Below are 10,940 nucleotides of genomic sequence, written 5' to 3'. Positions count from 1 at the left end.
TATTTAAAAGGGTGATAAATCTCTCTCTGGCACTCCCTCGGAGTCGAGAATGGAAGGGTCTGATGAACGAGGGAGGAAGGGGGCCCGTGTGGAGAATGGACGCTGGCATTGAGCAAGTGGGCCAAATGGCCGACTGTGGACTCAATGTCAATAACAATCTTGCAGCTGCAGGAACAGACGAACTGCATGACTTCCGACAGGGAACATTCAAAATATAAAGGGGGTGCTTGGATTTGAACCAAAGACCTCTTGATCTGCAGTCAAATGCTCTACCACTGAGCTACACCCCCACATCTGCATGAAATTCGCTCACAAACAAGGCAATGGAGCTTAGTACCTGGCCATCGTCAACATTGATCGCACCATTCTGAAAAGAACCTTTATGAGTTATTCTGATCGGCAAGAATATGACTCCAACTCCAGAGCCTGACCCGTCCCTTAGAATCTAACTATACCCTCCGAGCCTGCCTCCGCCCTCAGAATCTGACACGGCTCTCTGTGTCGGACCCCCTCCCCTAGCCTTTGACCTCTGCCCCAGAGTCTGACCCTTCCCCCAGAGTCTGACCCTACCTCCAGAGTCGGACTCCTCCCCCAGAGTCTGAACCTTGCCCCAGAATCTGACACCTCCCCCAGAGTCTGACCCGACACCAAGAGTCTGACCCCTGTCCCAGAGCCTGACTCCTCCCCCAATGACTGACTCCTCCCCCAATGACTGACTCCTCCCTAAGAGCCGGACATCTCCACGGCGTCTGAGTCCTCCCTCAGAGACTTACTCCTCCCTTCGAGTCTAATTCCTCCCCAAAGCCTTACTCCTCCCACGGAGTCTGACCCCTCCCCAGAGTCTGACTGTTCCCCCAGAGCCCGATTCCACCTCCAGAGACTGACTCCTCCCCCAGAGCCTGACTCTACCCCAGAGCCTTACTCATGCCTCAGAGCCAGAGCCCTCCCCAGAATCTGACTCCTCCATCAGGGCCTGACTCTTATGAGCAGATTTTAGGTTGACTCGGCCTGAATTCATTCGAGTTTAGAAGAATGAAAGGGGATCTCATTGAAACATATAAAATTCTGACAAGACTGGTTACAGTGAGGATATTTCCTCTGGCTGGGGCGTCCAGAACGAGGGGTCACAGGATACGGGGTAGGACATTTAGGACTGAGATGAGGAGAAATTTCTTCACTCAGAGGGTGCTGAACCTGTGGAATTCTCTACCACAGAAGGCTGTGGAGGCGAAATCACTGAATATATTGAAGAATGAGAGAGATAGATTTCTAGACACTGAAGGCATCAAGGGATATCTGGACAGAGCGGGAATATGGTATTGAGAAAGAGGATCAGCCTTGGTCATATTGAATGGCAGAGCAGGCTAGAAGGCCCGAATATGCTCCTATTTTCTATGTTACTTCGCCGGAGCAGCAGACGAGGGAGAAAGGAACGGAAGGGGAGGGAGATCGGGTGAGATTAAGTCTGGTGGCAGGATGCTTACGTGCAGCATCAACGATGGCAAAAACCAAACGAGTCGGCCTGTTTCCCTGCTGTCGACTCGATGCAAGCAACAATCTTACTGCTGCAGCGAAGGCAGACTGAGTGCACGATTCCCAAGGTAAGAAGTAAAACGTACACGGAGACGTTTGGATTTGAACCAAAGCTCTTGTAATCAGTAGTTGTATGCTTTAACACTGAGGCACACCTTGATATCTGTGATGATTTTTTGCACATACAAACTGATGAAGCTTCTTTTCAGGTTGGTTATTTTAACATTGCTGACTGACAGGTACTGAGCTCCGTTACGTTTTGTGTGCAAGAAATCATCACCGCTCAGTGGTCGAGCATTTAAATACAAATAATAATGTCGTTGGTGCAAGTCCAGATATCCGCTCTCCCTTTTTTAACTGCATCCTGTTGGGAGTCATTCCGTCGGTCTACCTTCCCTGCAGCTGCAGGTTTGTTGTTTATGTTGAGTAAAATTGAGTCGACAGCAGAGAAACAGGCCACTCGGCTCAACTGGTCTATGCTGGCATTGATGCTCCACAGGAGCCTCCTCCCTCCCTTCTTCATCTGACCCTATCATCATATCCTTCTATTCCTTTCTCCACCATATGTTAATCCAGCTTCCACTCCAATGCATCTGCACTATTCCCCTCAACTATTCCTTGTGGTAGCGAGTTCCACATTCTCACCGCTCGCTGCGAAAATAAGTTTCTCCCGAATTCCCTATTGGATTTATCAGTGACGATCTTATATTGATGACCTATGGTATTGGACTCCCCAACAAGTGAAATCATTTTCTCTGTGTCTAAAATGTTCATAATCTTAAAGACCTCTATCAGGTCACCCTTAAGCCTTCTTTTTTCTCGGGAAAGGAGCCCCAGCCTGTTCAATCTTTCCTGATAGATGTCTCATCTCAGTTCTGGTATCATCCTAGTAAATCTTTTATGCACCTTCTCCAATGCCTCGATATCCTTTTTACAATATTGTGTAATTTTATTATTTTATGTATTGTGTACAGATGGGGATGGGCAACCCAATGGTGTTTCAATATTGACCAGATTGTTTTTTGAGGAATAAATTTCTCCGAAACTCTATTGATCTCCGTTTTGACTATTTGCCTCTGCTGTTCTATCTCTTTGTCTGTCCAAATGTTTTACAGTTTATTTAACGTAGTTCCAATCTCATCCGCTGAAAATTAACTTTGTTCCAATCTATTACTTTGTCTTACTAATGACTTTCTCAATCTCTTCGGGTAGAGGGATTGTGGCAGTGAGTGAGTGAATGAGTTAGTGTGTGAATGAGTGAGTGTTTGAGTGATTGAGTGCACGAGGGAGGCAGGGAGAGCAGGCTGAAGCGATGAAATGATAAAACAGAGACAGGCAGACAAGAGATGAATCACTGCTGCATCTAGTAATGGGAAGTGAAAAGGAGGAGATTAGAAATGTCAGTTTCGGGGAACATCTAGGCAATAGCGATCATAACATAACAAAGTTTAGATTAATGATTGAGAAAGACGGCCACAAGCCTGTCGCCACCAATTTTTGCCTCCATCTGACGGACAAAATGAGACTTTTCAGCATTTTCCACTTTCTTTTCCTGGAGGATTCACACTTTGGACACTCACAGCCTCTCATTTCATGGCCAGGTTGTAAATTCTGCATGTTACACACTTTTCCATTCATTAAGGCCCACTTCTGTTCCGCAACCTGCAAACGAATGTATTGACTTAAAACAATTTACAGTCACTTAACACACTGTCTCCTCCCGTCCACACTTGCCTATTGCCTGCTGGACGATTATTTATTACATTGATGCGATATTCAGTAAACTTCCATATATGGCACAGAGAGCATGATGTTGTGAAGCTGCACATTGAACCTGGTGTTTCCTGTGTTGACTGCGACGATCCTAAGAGCTGGGGCAGAGCAGAGTAAGATTGCATTTGACTGCAGCTGCAGAAATCTCTGGTTGGAATTCAGGTGTCGTTTGCCTGGTACTTCGAGTTCCGCGTTCCGTGGTATGATGTGTTCAATGAAGCTTAGTGAGGAGGAGGCTCTGCAAACATCCCCATCCTCAATGATGGCGGAGTCCAGCACGTGAGTGCAAAAGACAAGGCTGAAGCGTTTGCAACCATCTTCAGCCAGAAGAGCCGAGTGGATGATTCATCTCGGCCTCCTCCCGAAATCCCCACCAACACAGAAGCCAGTCTTCAGCCAATTCGATTCACTCCACGTGATATCACGAAACGACTGAGTGCACTGGATACAGCAAAGGCTATGGGCCCCGACAACATCCCAGCTGTGGTGCTGAAGTCCTGTGCTACAGATCTAGCTGCCCCTCAAGCCAAGCTGTTCCAGTACAGCTACAATACTGGCATCCACCCGACAATGTGGAAAATTGCCCAGGTATGTCCTGTCCACAAAAAGGAGGACAAATCCAATCCAGCCAATTACCGCCCCATCGGCCTACTCTCAATCATCAGCAAAGTGATGGAAGGTGTCGTCGACAGTGCAATCAAGCGGCACTTACTCACCAATAACCTGCTCACCGATGCTCAGTTTGGGTTCCGCCAGGACCATTCGGCTCCAGACCTCATTACAGCCTTGGCGCAGACATGGTCAAAAGAGCTGAATTTCAGAGGTGAGGTGAGAGTGAATGCCCTTGACATCAAGGCAGCATTTGACCGAGTGTGGCACCAAGGAGCCCTAGTAAAATTGAAGTCAATGGGAGTCAAGGGGAAACTCTCCAGTGGCTGGAGTCATACCTAGAATATAGGAAGATGGCAGTGGTTGTTGGAGGCTAATCATCTCAGCCCCAGGGCATTGCTGCAGGAGTTCCTCAGGGCAGTGTCCGAGGCCCAACCATCTTCAGCTGCTTCATCAATGAACTTCCCCCCATCATAAGGTCAGAAATGGGGATGTTCGCTGATGATTGCACAGTGTTCAGTTCCATTCGCAACCCCTCAAATAATGAAGCAGTCCAAGCCCGGATACAGCAAGACCTGGACAACATCGAGGCTTGGGCTCATAAGTGGCAAGTAACATTCGCGCCAGATAAGTGCCTGGCAATGACCATCTCCAACAAGAGAGAGTCTAACCACCTCCACTTGACATTCAACGGCATTACCATCGCCGAATCACCCACCATCAACATCCTGGGCGACACCATTGAACATAAACTTAACTGGACCAGCAATATAAATATCGTGGCTACGAGAGAAGGTCAGAGGCTGGGTATTCTGCGGCGAGTGTCTCACCTCCTGACTCCCCAAAGCCTTTCCACCATCTACAAGGCACAAGTCAGGAGTGTGATGGTATACTCGACACTTGCTTGGATGAGTGCTGCTCGAACAACACTCATGATCTCGACACCATCCAGCACAAAGCAGCCCACTTGATTGGCACCCCATCCACCACCCTAAACATTCACTCCCTTCACCATCGGCGCACAGTGGCTGCAGTGTGTACCATCCACAGGATGCACTGCAGCACCTCCCAAACCCACGACCTCGACCACCTAGAAGGACAAGGGCAGCAGGCACATGGGAAAAACACCACCTGCAAGTTCCCCTCCAAGTCACACACCATCCTGACTTGGAAATATATCGCCGTTCCTTCATCGTCGCTGGTCAAAACCCTGGAACTCCCTTCCTAACAGCACAGTGGGAGAACCATCACCACACGGACTGCAGCGGTTCAAGAAGGCGGCTGACCAACTCCTTCTCAAGGGCAATTAGGGATGGGCAATAAATGCCGGCCTCGCCAGCGACGCCCACGTCCCATGAACGAATAAAAAAAAAGTCACAAGGCTTTCCATGTTGGGTTGTGCATCGCACCTATGCACAATAGTGTGACTCACTCCATGCATGAAACATTTCTGATTGTCATAGTTATTTGTCTCCTAGAATAACTTCGGAAGCTTCTGTTCAGGTTGGTTGTATCAACATTGGTGACCGCCGGATACTGAGCTCCGTCACCTTGTTTGTGCAAGAAATGGTCTTCGATTTAACGGGTGGGGTGGTGTACCTCAGTTGGCCGAGCATTTGATTGCAGATTAAGCGATCTTTGGTTCAAATCCAGTTTCCTCCTTTTAAATTCTTATCTCGGGAATCAGGCACTCAGTCCGTCCTTCCCTACAACAACAGGATTGATGTTTCTCTCGAGTCGACAGCAGGGAAACAGACCACTCATCTCCTTTGGTCCATCCCGCTGTTGATGCTCCACATGAGTATCCTCCCTCCCCACTTCATCTCACCCTATCACATTCCCCTTCCGTCCCTGTCCCCCATCCTGTGCTCATCCATCTTCCCCTTTCACCCACCTGTCCTGTTTACTCCGACTTCTCCTCCTGGTGGCGAGTTCCACATTCTCACCACACTGGTGACCATCTTCGAGCGATGACCTCTCGTTCTGGTTTTCCTCACATGATGGAAACATTTCCTCACTCCCTGTCCACCTTATTTAAGCCACTATTTATTTTAAGGAAAGTGTTTATGATCTGGAATGCGCTGCCTGATCGGACAGTGGAGGCAGATTCAATGGCAGCTTTCAGAAAGGTAATTGGATAAACACTTGAAGGGATTAAAATTGCAGGGCTACGGGGAAAGAGCGGCGGAATGGGATTAACTGGATTGCACTTATAAAGAGCCGGCACGGGCTCGATGGGCCAAATGGAACTGGGGAAGATCAACTGCAATAAATGTTGACGAACAACGAGATAGAACAGGAGAGGCAAATATTTAAAACGGAGACCAATAGAGTTCAGTGGAAGTATATTCCTCTGAACAGAAGAACAATCGGGCCGATAATAAATTAACACTTGTTTGTCGATCCTCGTCGGTACATAATACATGAGGACACTTCTTTACACAGCGAGTGGTTCGGATCTGGAATGCACTGCACTGGGGGCTGATGGAGGCAGATTCAATCATGGCCTTCAAAAGGGAACTGGATAAGTACTTGAAACGAAAAAATGTGCATGGCTACCGGGATTGGGTGGGGGAGTGGGACGAGCTGGATTCCTCTTGCATAGTGCTGGCACGGACCTGATGGGTTGAATGGCCCCCTTCCGTGATGTAACATATCGATGATTTTATTCTAAGTTAGTTAAACACGATTTGCCTTCAACAAATCCGTGCTGGCTTTCCATTATTAATCCACATTTGTCCAAGTGAGTATTAATTCTGTCCTGGATTATTCTATCTAAAAGCTTCCTCACCATTGCGATTGAACCCATTGGCCTGTCGGTGCCGGGTTTATCCAAACACTCATTCACTTCCATATATGGACAGAGAGCATGATGTTGTGAAACTGCACATTGAACCTGGTGTTTCTTCTGTTGACCGCAACGATCTAAAGAGCTGGGAGCAGAGCACAGTGAGAGAGCATTTGACTGCAACTGGAGAAAACTCTCGTTGAAATTCAGATGTCGTTTGCCTGGTGCTTCGAGTTCTGCGTTCTGTGGTAAGGATGTTTTCACTGATGCTGAGTGACAAGACTGTCCATGTTGGGTTGTACATCGCATCCGTACACAACAGTGTGACTCACTCCATTCATGAAACATTTCTGATTGCAGTAGTTATTTGTCTCCCAGAATAACTGATGAAGCTTCAATTCAGGTTGGTAGTATCAACATTCGTGACTGCCAGGTACTGAGCTCCGTTAACTTGTGTGTGCAAGAAATCGCCAGCAATGTGGGGGGGTGTAGCTCAGTGGCAGAGTATTTGATTGCAAATCAAGAGGTCTTTGGTTCAAATCCAAATGCCCCCTCTACCTTTTAAGTTCTTATCTTGGGAATCACAAACTCAGTCTGCTTTCCGTACAGCAGCAGGATTGAAGTTTCCGTCGAGTCCACAGGAGGGAAATAGGCCACTCATCTCGTTTGTTCCATGCCACGGTTGAAGCGACACACGAGCCTCCTTCCTCCCCACTTCATCTCACCCTATCACCCTCCCATCCAGTGCTCCTCAATCTTCCCCTTTGATCCGAGCCGAACGGAGGGAGCGTCCGATAAAAGGCGGGATTTCAGAGCGCTGAGAACAGCTGAGAGGAGCCGAGCCGAGCGGAGGGAGCGTCCGATAAAAGGCGGGATTTCAGAGCGCTGAGAGGAGCCGAGCCGAGCGGAGGGAGCGTCCGATAAAAGGCGGGATTTCAGAGCGCTGAGAACAGCTGAGAGGAGCCGAGCCGAGCGGAGGGAGCGTCCGATAAAAGGCGGGATTTCAGAGCGCTGAGAGGAGCCGAGCCGAGCGGAGGGAGCGTCCGATAAAAGGCGGGATTTCAGAGCGCTGAGAGGAGCCGAGCCGAGCGGAGGGAGCGTCCGATAAAAGGCGGGATTTCAGAGCGCTGAGAACAGCTGAGAGGAGCCGAGCCGAGCGGAGGGAGCGTCCGATAAAAGGCGGGATTTCAGAGCGCTGAGAGGAGCCGAGCCGAGCGGAGGGAGCGTCCGATAAAAGGCGGGATTTCAGAGCGCTGAGAACAGCTGAGAGGAGCCGAGCCGAGCGGAGGGAGCGTCCGATAAAAGGCGGGATTTCAGAGCGCTGAGAGGAGCCGAGCCGAGCGGAGGGAGCGTCCGATAAAAGGCGGGATTTCAGAGCGCTGAGAGGAGCCGAGCCGAGCGGAGGGAGCGTCCGATAAAAGGCGGGATTTCAGAGCGCTGAGAACAGCTGAGAGGAGCCGAGCCGAGCGGAGGGAGCGTCCGATAAAAGGCGGGATTTCAGAGCGCTGAGAACAGCTGAGAGGAGCCGAGCCGAGCGGAGGGAGCGTCCGATAAAAGGCGGGATTTCAGAGCGCTGAGAGGAGCCGAGCCGAGCGGAGGGAGCGTCCGATAAAAGGCGGGATTTCAGAGCGCTGAGAACAGCTGAGAGGAGCCGAGCCGAGCGGAGGGAGCGTCCGATAAAAGGCGGGATTTCAGAGCGCTGAGAGGAGCCGAGCCGAGCGGAGGGAGCGTCCGATAAAAGGCGGGATTTCAGAGCGCTGAGAGGAGCCGAGCCGAGCGGAGGGAGCGTCCGATAAAAGGCGGGATTTCAGAGCGCTGAGAACAGCTGAGAGGAGCGAGCCGAGCGGAGGGAGCGTCAGATAAAAGGCGGGATTTCAGAGCGCTGAGAGGAGCCGAGCCGAGCGGAGGGAGCGTCCGATAAAAGGCGGGATTTCAGAGCGCTGAGAACAGCTGAGAGGAGCCGAGCCGAGCGGAGGGAGCGTCCGATAAAAGGCGGGATTTCAGAGCGCTGAGAGGAGCCGAGCCGAGCGGAGGGAGCGTCCGATAAAAGGCGGGATTTCAGAGCGCTGAGAGGAGCGGAGCTGAGCGGAGGGAGCGTCCGATAAAAGGCGGGATTTCAGAGCGCTGAGAACAGCTGAGAGGAGCCGAGCCGAGCGGAGGGAGCGTCCGATAAAAGGCGGGATTTCAGAGCGCTGAGAGGAGCCGAGCGGAGCTGCGACCGAGTTCGAAGTGACGTCAGGAATCAGATCGGGACGCGACACAGGGGAGGCACCTGATTGGTGAGTAGGTTCAGGTGAGTATTTCTCCTTATCTTCAGTAACTGAAGTAAAAGGAAAGGGAAGGTCTGCAGGTCTTATAGGAAGTAGCGTTTATTTTTTAGTGAATCAAGGTCCCCAGTGTAGTTAACATTCTCTAAATTGAGAACAATTTAAAGGAGTAAACTCCTTAAAGGGAGTGGTAAGTAGTTTTTCTTTCCTTTTTTTTTCTCTTGACATTGTAGTTGTTCTTAAGCTAATTTAAGGGTTAAGTCATGGCAGGAGATCCCAGCGCCGTGTCATGTTCCTCTTGTGGGATGTGGGAATTCAGGGCTCCTTCCTGTATCCCTGATTCCTTCACCTGCGGGAAGTGTGTCCAGCTGCAACTATTGTTTGACCGCTTGACGGCTCTGGAGCTGCGGATGGACTCACTTTGGAGCATCCGCGATGCTGAGAAATTCGTGGATAGCACGTTCAGTGAGTTGGTCACACCGCAGATAAAAATTACTGAGGGAGATAGTGAATGGGTGACCAACAGACAGAGGAAGAGTAGGAAGGCAGTGCAGGGGTCCCCTGCGGTCATCTCCCTCCAAAACAGGTATACCGTTTTGGATACTGTTGGCGGAGATGGCTCACCAGGGGAAGGTGGCAGTGGCCAGGTTCATGGCACCGTGGCTGGCTCTGCTGCACAGGAGGGCAGGAAAAAGAGTGGCAGAGCTATAGTGATAGGGGACTCGATTGTAAGGAGAATAGACAGGCGTTTCTGCGGACGCAACCGAGACTCCAGGATGGTATGTTGCCTCCCTGGTGCAAGGGTCAAGGATGTCTCGGAGCGGCTGCAGGACATTCTGGAGGGGGAGGGTGAACAGCCAGTTGTCGTGGTGCATATAGGCACCAACGATATAGGTAAAAAACAGGATGAGGTCCTACAAGCTGAAATTAGGGAGTTAGGAGTTAAACTAAAGAGTAGGACCTCAAAGGTAGTAATCTCAGGATTGCTACCAGTGCCACGGGTTAGTCAGAGTAGGGATGACAGGATAGCTAAGATGAATACGTGGCTTGAGAGATGGTGCAAGCTGGAGGGATTCAAATTCCTGGGCCATTGGAACCGGTTCTGGGGGAGGTGGGACCAGTACAAATTGGACGGTCTGCATCTGGGCAGGACTGGAACCAATGTCCTAGGGGGAGTGTTTGCCAGTGCTGTTGGGGAGGGTTTAAACTAATGTGGCAGGGGGATGGGAACCGATGCAGGAAGTCAGTGGGAAATAAAGTGGTGACAGAAACAAAAGGCAGTAAGGGAGAGTGTACAGAACATGACCGGACAGATGGTCTGAGAAAGCAGGGCAAAGACCAAGGGAAGTCTAGATTAAACTGCATTTATTTCAATGCAAGAAGTCTGATGGGCAAGGCAGATGAACTCAGGGCATGGATGGGTACATGGGACTGGGATGTTATAGCTATTACTGAAACATGGCTAAGGGAGGGGCAGAACTGGCAGCTCAATGTTCCAGGGTACAGATGCTATAGGAAAGATAGAGCAGGAGGTAAGAGAGGAGGGGGAGTTGCGTTCTTGATTAGGGAGAACATCACGGCAGTAGTGAGAGGGGATATATCCGAGGGTTCGCACACTGAGTCCATATGGGTAGAACTGAAAAATAAGAAGGGAGAGATCACTTTGATAGGATTGTACTACAGACCCCCAAATAGTCAACGGGAAATTAAGGAGCAAATATGTAAGGAGATTACAGACAGCTGCAAGAAAAATAGGGTGGTAATAGTAGGGGACTTTAACTTTCCCAACATTGACTGGGACAGCCATAGCATTAGGGGCTTGGATGGAGAGAAATTTGTTGAGTGTATTCAGGAGGAATTTCTCATTCAGTATGTGGATGGCCCGACTAGAGAGGGGGCAAAACTTGACCTCCTCTTGGGAAATAAGGAAGGGCAGGTGACAGAAGTGTTAGTGAGGGATCACTTTGGGA

At 49.9% G+C, this 10,940-nt stretch overlaps 2 non-coding genes across 2 annotated transcripts; one reads left to right on the top strand and one right to left on the bottom strand.

Moving 5' to 3' along the window:
* Positions 1-218: 218 nt before the first annotated feature.
* On the bottom strand, positions 219-290 carry trnac-gca (transfer RNA cysteine (anticodon GCA)). The gene has a single exon. It is a non-coding gene; the product is annotated as a tRNA-Cys (tRNA).
* A 6,895-nt stretch (positions 291-7,185) lies between these two features.
* Positions 7,186-7,257, top strand: trnac-gca (transfer RNA cysteine (anticodon GCA)). The gene has a single exon. It is a non-coding gene; the product is annotated as a tRNA-Cys (tRNA).
* Positions 7,258-10,940: the final 3,683 nt, after the last annotated feature.

The sequence above is a fragment of the Heptranchias perlo genome, unplaced genomic scaffold, assembly GCF_035084215.1.
Source record: "Heptranchias perlo isolate sHepPer1 unplaced genomic scaffold, sHepPer1.hap1 HAP1_SCAFFOLD_44, whole genome shotgun sequence".
In the NCBI taxonomy this organism is placed as follows: Eukaryota; Metazoa; Chordata; class Chondrichthyes; order Hexanchiformes; family Hexanchidae; genus Heptranchias; species Heptranchias perlo.
The sequence above is the reverse complement of the archived record's forward strand: the minus strand, read 5'-3'. Positions and strand labels throughout refer to the sequence as shown.